The sequence below is a fragment of the Theropithecus gelada genome, chromosome 2 (assembly GCF_003255815.1).
Source record: "Theropithecus gelada isolate Dixy chromosome 2, Tgel_1.0, whole genome shotgun sequence".
Lineage (NCBI taxonomy): Eukaryota > Metazoa > Chordata > Mammalia > Primates > Cercopithecidae > Theropithecus > Theropithecus gelada.
Genome location: NC_037669.1, coordinates 118,983,457 through 118,993,407, shown reverse-complemented (window position 1 = coordinate 118,993,407; position 9,951 = coordinate 118,983,457).

Below are 9,951 nucleotides of genomic sequence, written 5' to 3'. Positions count from 1 at the left end.
GGCTGCTTGAGCTATAGTCATTACATCTGAATTCCAGCTACAATAAAATATGACAAAGAGGCACTCCTCCTTCTATTTAAAGACACTCCTCAGAAGTTGTACGTAGCATATCCATTTATATCCCTTTGGCTGGAACTTAGTTTTTGTTTTGTTCGATTTTTGTTTTGAGGAAGAGTCTCACTCTGTCGCCCAGGCTGGAGTTCAGTGGCATGCTCTTGGCTCACTGCAACGTCTGCCTCCCAGGTTCAAGCTACTCTCCTGTCTCAGCCTCTTGAGTAGCTGGGATTACAGGTGTGAACCACCATGCCCAACTAATTTTTGTATTTTTAGTAGAGACTGGGTTTCACCATGTTGGTCAGGCTGGTCTCGAATTCCTATACCTCAAGTGATCTGCCCGCCTCAGGCTCCCAAAGTGTTGGGATTACAGGCGTAAGCCCCTGTAACTTAGTTTTATGAGCACATCTAGCTACCAGGGAGGCTGGAACACACAGGGACAACTAGCAGATTCTGCCATAACCCCACAGGAGAATTTGTAGTATAAAGGAAAGAAAACACAGCATGCAAAAGGTAGAGGAAGATCAGACTGTAGAAACACATCTACTTTAGAAACATAAATTTTTTATTGCATCTATATTGTGCTCTTAATTTTCAAAATACATGTATACTCTTAAATAAGTGATAAAAGATAAATTGATCAATAACAGGCAGAGTTGAGAAAAGAATTAGCTAAGCTAGAAGGGGAAATCAGGTGACTGAAAGGAGAACCACGTGACTAAAGAAAGAACATTTTCAAAATAATTATGCAATTCTGAGACTGTGTGCTGAACTAGAAGCAGTGGAGAACAGAATTAACAAGGCAGAAAACAGAATCATTAATATGGTTGGCAATCTTAATTAATTTTCCTGTAGTAAATAAGAAAGGGAAAACAAGGCTGGGCACAGTGGCTCATGCCTGTAATCCCAGCACTTTGGGAGGCCAAGGCGGGCGGATCACGAGGTCAGGAGTTCAAGACCAGCCTGGCCAACATGGTGAAACCATGTCTCTACTAAAAATACAAGAATTAACTGGGTGTGGTGTTGCGCATCTATAATCCCAGCTACTTGGGAGGCTGAGGCAGGAAAATCACTTGAACCCAGGAGGCGGAGGTTGCAGTGAGTCCAGATCACACCACTGCACTCCAGCCTGGGCAACAAAGCACGAATCCATCTCAAAAAAAAAAAAAAAAAAAAAAGTAAAAAGAAAAAGAAAGGGAAAACAAAACCCAAAGAAAGAAAATTAGTATATCAAAGAGATATCTTCACTCCCAATGTTTATTGCAGCACTATTCACAATAGCCAACATTTGCAAGCAACCTAAGTGTCCATCAACAGATCAAAGGATAAAGAAAATGTGGTACATATACATAATGGAGTACTATTCAGCTCTAGAAAAGAATGAGATCAATTGAATGAAGGAAAATGGTGAATAGGAGCCATGACTGGATTGCAGCTCCCACTCAGACGGACAGAGCAGTGTGTGAGGACTTGCATTGTGAACTTTTGCTCCAGAACTATTGCAGGAATATAGCAGGAGAGCCGAGAGAATCCACAGACCTTCTGAAGGAAGCGGATTGCTCCTACGGACCCAAATACTGTGCTGGTATCCATGGTGAAAGACCTGAAGACATCACAGCACTCTGTGCAGACAACCCCCCGTGCCAGCTCAGAGCCTGGTAGCCCTGCTAGATCCAGAAAAGAAGTAACAATCACTACAGCTCAGCTCTCAGGAAGCCACATCCCGAGGAAAAAGGGAAGACATTAAGGTAATACAATGTGGGACAATAGAATCTGAATAGCAGCCTTGAGCCCCAGATCTCCCCTCTGACATAGCCTACCCAAATGAGAAGGAATCAGAAAAACAATTCTGGTAATATGACAAAACAAGGTTTTTTTAACAACCCCCCCCCCAAAAATCACACTAGCTCACCAGCAATGGGTTCAAACCCAGAAGAAATATCTGATTTCCTAAAAAAAGAATTCTGACGGTTGATTATAGAGCTAATCAAGGAGGCACCAGAGAAAGGTGAAGTCCAATTTAAGGAAATAAAAAAAAATGATATAAGAAATTAGGGGAGAAATCTTCAGTGAAATAGATAGCATAAATAAAAAACAATCCCAACTTCAGGAAATAGAGAACACTTTTAAAGAAATGCAAAATGTTCTGGAAAGTCTCAGCAATATAATCAAACAAGCAGAAGAAAGAACTTCAGAACTCAAAGGGAAGGTTTTGGAATTAACTCAACCCAACAAAGACAAAGAAAAAAGAATAAAATAAAATGAACAAAGTCTCCAAGAAGTCTGGGATTATGTTAAATGACCAAACCTAAAAATTATTGGCATTCCTGAGGAAGAAGAGATATCTAAAAGTTTGGAAGACATATTTGGTGGAATATCAAGGAAAACTTCCCCGGCCTTGCTAGAGACCTAGACATCCAAGTACAAGAAGCTCAAAGACCATGGGCAACAACAAAGTGAAACTCCACCTCAGGAAAAAAAAAAAAAAGAAGCTCAAAGAGCACCTGGGAAATTCATCGCAAAAAGATCATTGCCTAGGCACATTGTCATCAGGTAATCTAAAGTCAAGACAAAGAAAAGAATCTTAAGAGCTGTGAGGCAAAAGCACCAGGTAACCTATAAAGGAAAACCTATCAGATTAACAACAGATTTCTCAGTAGCAACCCTACAAGCTAGAAGGTATTGGGGCCCTATCTTCAGCCTCCTTAAACAAAATGATTATCAGCCAAGAATTTTGCATCCAGCAAGACTAAGCTTCATAAATGAAGGAAAAATACAGTCTTTTGCAGACAAACATGCTGAGAGAATTTGCCACTACCAAGCCAGCACTACAAGAACTGCTAAAAGAAGCTCTAAATCCTGAAACAAATCCTGGAAACACATCAAAACAGACTCTCTTTAAAGCATAAACCTCACAAACAACAATGACAACAACAAAAAAAAACCCCAAGGTATATAGACAACAAATAGCACAATGCATGGAATAGTATCTCACATCTTAATATGAACATTGAATGTAAATGGTCTAAATGCTCCACTTAAAAGATACAGAATTGCAGAATGGATAAGAATTCACCAACCAAGTATCTGCTGCCTTCAAGAGACTCACCTATCTCATAAACTTAAGGTAAAGGGTTGGGAAAAGACATTCCACGCAAATGGACACCAAAAGCAAGCAGGAGTAGCTATTCTTATATCAGACAAAACAAACTTTAAAGCAACAGCAGTTAAAAAAGACAAAGAGGGACATTATATAATGATAAAAGGCCTTGCCCAATAGGAAAATATCACAATCCTAAATACATATGCTTGTAACACTGGAGCTCCAAAATACATAAAATAGTTACTACTAGACCTAGGAAATGAGATAGACAGCAACACAAAGCAGTGGGAGACTTCAGTATTCTACTGACAGTACTAGACAGGTCTTCATGAAGAAAGTCAACAAAGAAGCAATGGATTTAAACTATACCCTGGAACAAATGGACTTAACAGATATTTACAGGACATTCTCCCCAACAACCCCAGAATATACATTCTGTTCATTAGTGCATGGAAGTTTCTCCAAGAGAGACCATATGATAGGCCATGAAACAAGTCTCAATAAATTTAAGAAAATTTAAATTATATCAAGTACTCTCTCAGACCACAGTGGACTAAAACTGGAAATCAACACCAAAAGTAACCTTCAAAACCATGCAAAATCCATGGAAATTAAATAACCTGCTCCTGAATGATCACTGGGTCAACAATGAAATCAAAATGAAAATTTAAAAATTATTCAAACTTAAGTGATAATAGTGACACAACCCATCAAAACCTCTGGGATACAGCAAAGACAGGGCTAAGAGGGAAGTTCATAGCCTTAAATGCCTACATCATCAAAAAGTCTGAAAAAGCACAAACAGACAATCTAAGGTCACGCCTCAAGGAACTAGAGAAACAAAAACCAAGCCCAAACCCAGCAGAAGAAAGGAAATAACCAAGACGAGAGCAGAATTAAATGAAGCTGAAATGAGCAACAACAGCAACAACAATAACAAAATGCAAAAGATAAACTAAATGGGAAGCTGGTTCTTTGGAAAGATAAGTAAAATCAATAGACCATTAGCAAGATTAACCAAGAAAAGAAGAGAGAAGACCCAAATAAGCTCAATTAGAAACGAAAGAGTAGATATTACAACCAACACCGCAGAAATACAAAAGATAATTCAAGGCTACTATGAACACCTTTATGTGCATAAACTAGGCAACCTTGAGGAGATGGATAAATTCCTGGAAAGGTACAATCCTCCTAGCTTAAATCAGAAAGCATCAGAAGTCCTAAACAGACCAATAACAAGCAGTGAGATTGAAATTGTTACTAAAAAAATTGCCAACAAAAAAAATTCCAGGACCAATGGATTTACAGCTGAATTCTACCACACTCAAAGAAGAATTGGTACCAATCATATTGACACTATTCCACAAGATAGAGAAAGAGAGAATCCTCCCTAGATCATTCTATAAAACCAGTATCACTCTGACACCAAAATCAGGAAAGGATATAACAAAAAAAGAAAACTACAGACCAATATCCCTAATGAACATAGATGCAAAAATCCTTAACAAAATACTAGCTAACTGAATCCAACAGCATATCAAAAAGATAATCCACTATGATCAAGTGGGTTTCATACCGAGGATGAAAGGACGGTTTAACATATGTAACTCAATAAATGTGATACACAACATAAACAGAATTAAAAACAAAAATCACATGATCATCTCAACAGATGGAGAAAAAGCATTTGACAAAATCATTTATGAGTAAAACCCTCAGCAAAATCAGCATATAAGGGACATATCTCAATGTAATAAAAGCCATCTATGACAAAACCACAGCCAACATAATATAGAATGGGGAAAAGTCAAAAGCATTCCCTCTGAGAGCTGGAACAGGACAAGAGTGCCCACTCTCACCATTTCTATTCAACACAGTACTGGAAGCGCTAGCCAGAGCAATCAGACAAGAGAAAGAAATAAATGGCAACCAAATTGGTAAAGAGGAAGTTAAACTGTTACTGTTTGCTGATAATATGATTGTACACTTAGAAAACCCTAAAGATTCCTCCAAAAAGCTCATTAAACTGATAAATGAATTCAGCAAAGTTTCAGGATACAAAATTAATGTACATAAATCAGTAGCTCTGCTATACAGCAACAGTGACCAAGCTGAGAAACAAATCAAGAACTCAATCCCTTCTACAATAGCTGCAAAAATAAAAAATAAAATACTTAGGAATATACCTAACCAAGGAGGTATATTGACCTATACAAGGAAAGCTACAAAGCAGTGCTGAAAGAAGTAATAGATGACACAAACAAAAGGAAACACATCTCATGCTCATGGATGGGTAGAATCAATACTGTGAAAATGACCATATTGCCAAAAGCAATCTACAAATTTAATGCAATTCCCATCAAAATACCACCACCATTCTTCACAGAACTATAAAAAGAATCCTAAAATTCATACGGAAACCAAAAAAAACCTGCATAGCCAAAGCAAGACTTGGCAAAAAGAACAAATCTAAAGGCATCACATTACCTGATTTCAAACTATACTATTAAGCCATAGTTATCAAAACAGCATGGTACTGGTATAAAAGTAGGCACATAGACCAATGAACAGAATAGAGAACCTAGAAATAAACCCAAATACTTACAGGCAACTGATCTTGGAAAAAGGAAACAAAAGCATAAAGTGGGGAAAGGACACCCTATTCAACAAGTGGGATAACTGGCAAGTCCCATATAGGAGAATAAAACTGAAGCTTCATCTCTCATCTTATACAAATATCAACTCAAGATGGATCAAGGACTTAAATCTAAGACCTAAAACTGTAAAAATTCTAGAAGATAACATTGGAAAAACTCTTCTAGACATTGGCTTGGCAAAGATTTTGTGGCCAAGAACCCAAAAGCAAATGCAACAAAAACAAAAATAAGTGGGACTGAATTTAACCAAAGAGCTTTTGCACAGCAAAAGGAACAGTCAGCAGAATAAACAAACAACCCACAGAGGGGAGAAAATCTTCATAATCTATACATCAGACAAAGGATTAATATCCAGAATCTACAAAAAACTCAAACAAATTAGCAAGAAAAACAAACAAACAAACAATCCCACCAAAAAGCAGGCTAAGGACATGAACAGACAGTTCTCAAAAGAAGATATACAAATGGCCAAGAAACATATGAAAAAATGCTCAATATCACTTATGATCAGGGAAATGCAAATCAAAACCACAATGCAATACCACCTTACTCTCACAAAAAATGGCTGTAATCAAATAATCAAAAGATAATAGATATTGGCATGGATGCGATGGAAAGGGAACACTTCTACACTGCTGGTGGGAATGTAAACTAGTGCAACCACTATGGAAAACACTGTGGAGATTCCTTAAAGAGCTAAAAGTAGAACTACCATTTGATCTGGCAATCCCACTACTGGGTATCTACCCAAAGAAAAAGAAGTCATTATATGAAAAAGATACTTGCTCATACATGTCTATAGCAGCACAATTCACAATTACAATAATGTGGAACCAAGGCCATGCACAGTGGCTCACGCCTGTAATCCCAGCACTATGGGTAGCTGAGGTGGGTGGATCACATGAGGTCAGGAGTTTGAGACCAGCCTGGACAATGTGGCAAAACCCCGTCTCTATTAAAAATGCAAAAATTATCTGGGCATGGTGGCAGGTGCCTGTAATCCCACCTACGTGGGAGGCTGAGGCAGGAGAATCGCTTAAACCCAGGAGGTGGAGGTTGCAGTGAGCCAAGATGATGCCACTGTACTGCAGCCTTGGTGTCAGAGCCAGACTCCATCTCAAAAAAAAAAAAAAAAAAGGTGGAACCGGCCCAAATGCCCATCAATCAACAAGTGGATAAAAAGCTGTGGTGTATATATAGGATGGAATACTACTCAGCTATAAAAAGGAATGAATTAATGGCATTTGCAGCAACCTGGATGGAACCAGAGACTATTATTCTAAGTGAAGTAACTCAGGAAAGGAAAACCAAACATTGTATGTTCTTGCTCATAAGTGGGATGAGCACCTCAAACTATGAGGATGAAAGACCTAGAATGATACAATGGACTTTGGGGACTCAGCGGGAAAGGGTGGGAAGGGGGTGAGGGATAAAAGACTACAAACTGGGTTCAGTGTATATTGCTAGAGTGATGGGTGCATCAAATCACCATTAAGGATCTTACTCATGTAACCAAATATCACCTGTTCCCCAAAAATCCATGGAAATAAAAAAATTTTAAGTCTTTTTAAATCCTTTAATAATATATATGTATCTGTCTCCCACCCACCCCCCAAAAAAGAAAAAAAGAATGAGATTCTATCATTTGCAACAACATAGATGGAACTGGAGGTCATTATGTTAAGTGAAATAAGTCAGGCATAGAAAGATGAACTTCACATGTTCTCACTTATTTGTATGAGCTAAAAATAGAGAGTAGAAAAATGGTTACTAAGAGGCTGGAGAAGGGTAATAGGGGAGTGGGACGAAAGTGGGGATGACTAATGGGTTCGAAAAAATCTAACAATAAATAAGATCCAGTATTTGATAGCACAACAGAGTGATTATAGTCAATAATAATTTAATTGTGCATATTAAAATAACTAAAAGTACGAATTGTTTGCAACACAAAGGATAAATGTTGGACATGATGGATCCTCTATTTTCCAGGATGTGATTCTTACGCATTGTATATGTGTAGCAAAATATCTCATGTACTCCATAAATACATATACCTACTATGTACCCACAAAAATTAAAAATTAAATTTGTTTTAAAAAGGGAAGCCAGATAAGACAGAGATGCAGTTGGAGAGACATGTGATGCAGAATACAGAGAGTGAACAAATGGAAGTGAAGTAATACTTAAGACCACAAATAAAGAAATCATTTATAAGCCGAAGATACCTTTTACTCTGCAGATCAAAATAGCTTTCTAGATAGCAAGAAAATAATGAATGAAAATTCTGCACCTAGGCATATCCTGATGAAAGTCTGCGTTTCAAGGTAAAAGAAAGTCTCCTGTAAAAATCCAGGCAGAAAAAAATTTTTTTTTTACCTGCAAAGGAAGGAAAATAATTTTGTCTCACACTTCTTCCTTCCTTTATTAGAACCCTAAATCCAACGGAGCTGCATCTACAGAATGAAAAAGGCAAAAGAACGGAAGAGCACATCACCTCACGGACATCACAGGGTCTAGAGGTGGGGGCTGTGCACCTCGAGGAAAAAGAGTGATGCTTCCTTTCTTGATGGAATTGTTACATTCTTAAATTTCTTGATAGTCATTGCCACTTAAATTTCTAAGTAAAAACTTAGAAGATGGAGGTATGTGACCACTTGCTAGAAAATCCAAATGACTTCTTCTAGCTATTAGACAGTCCATTACACCTACAGAGCAAGAATGAGTGACTGGAAATTAACAAACACCCTGTCAGGATACCACTAAAATGCTTTACCTTAGAAGGGTTTCACCAAACCAAGCCCAGAACAATGGCGATAACACCATGGACTTGAAAGATGTGAGCAGAACGCTCGTCCAATTTCTGAGCCACTCTCTCACCTGCCATTTCATTGTAAGTCAATATTGAGCAAGGATAGAAGTTAATTTAGATCAAGAGTCTATCATGGGGTCCATGGGCCTTCATGTAGACATCACAGAGCTTTGAGCGGTTTGTCGATGAAGTTATATGCAAATGTTACGATGTGGCCATTAATCAAGTTCTCAACGGGATCTATAATCCAGAAAAGACCCAGAACCAATATTTACTGCTTTATAAACACTGAAACTGAGAAAATATTACAGAAAAAAATTATTCATATCACTTGCTAAAGAACAATAAGGAATCATCTATTCAAGGGGGCGCTGTACAATGGAGTTTTGTAGTAGGGAAGAGATATTTGGCTCAAATCAGAATATGACATGGAAAAGTGGGAATGTATAGCCAAGGAGCTGGGAGCAGATGAGTAGGTAGAAGATTACTAAGAGGAAACATCAGAGGCAAGGGAACATTCTGACTAAAACTAATCTAACAGGAATCTTGCTAAAGGCAGGCCGAGATGATCAGATATCACCTGGGAGATGGTGGAAGATGAGGAACCCAATCAGATATCATGGGTCATCACCTATTGAGAATAGAGGATCCTCAATAAACTGACAACAGAATTCTTGCTAAAATTGGACAATGCAGAGAGGGACACGGAAGCCCGAAAGTCAGGACCTGGTGGAGAAGAGAGTTTGGAGCCTAACTAAATTGTGGTCAAGGCAAGCCTCTGTTAAACATAAGTGAAACTACAGTAAAATGCAAAAGACTACCTTATGGCTAATCAATAGAAATGTATTCTGATAATAATAGCAAGACATTGTAAGAGATTTCTCATTTATATGTTCAACAAAATTCAAAGGAAATTTGAATTTATAAAATATTTATAAAACTAGAGCAAGTGCCCACAAAAAAGAAACATCCTGAAATAAGAAAGAGATTGTATGGAAAACACAACTACAGAATTATAAACCTTGTCAAAGGCAACAGACAGCAGATTGACAACCACAGAAAATAAAATTAACACATAAGAATATAAGCCAGGCATGGTGGCTTACACTTGTAATCTCTGCACTTTGGGAGGCCAAGGCAGGAAGATTGCTTAAGCCCAGGAGTTTGAGACTAGCCTGGGCAACACAGGAGTTTGAGACCAGCCTGGGTAACGTAGTGTGACCCAGTCCCTACAGGAAAATGAAAAATTAACCAGGTGTGGTGGTACACACCTGCAGTCCTAGCTACTTGGGAGGCTAAAGTGGGAACATCACTTGAGCCCAAGTGGT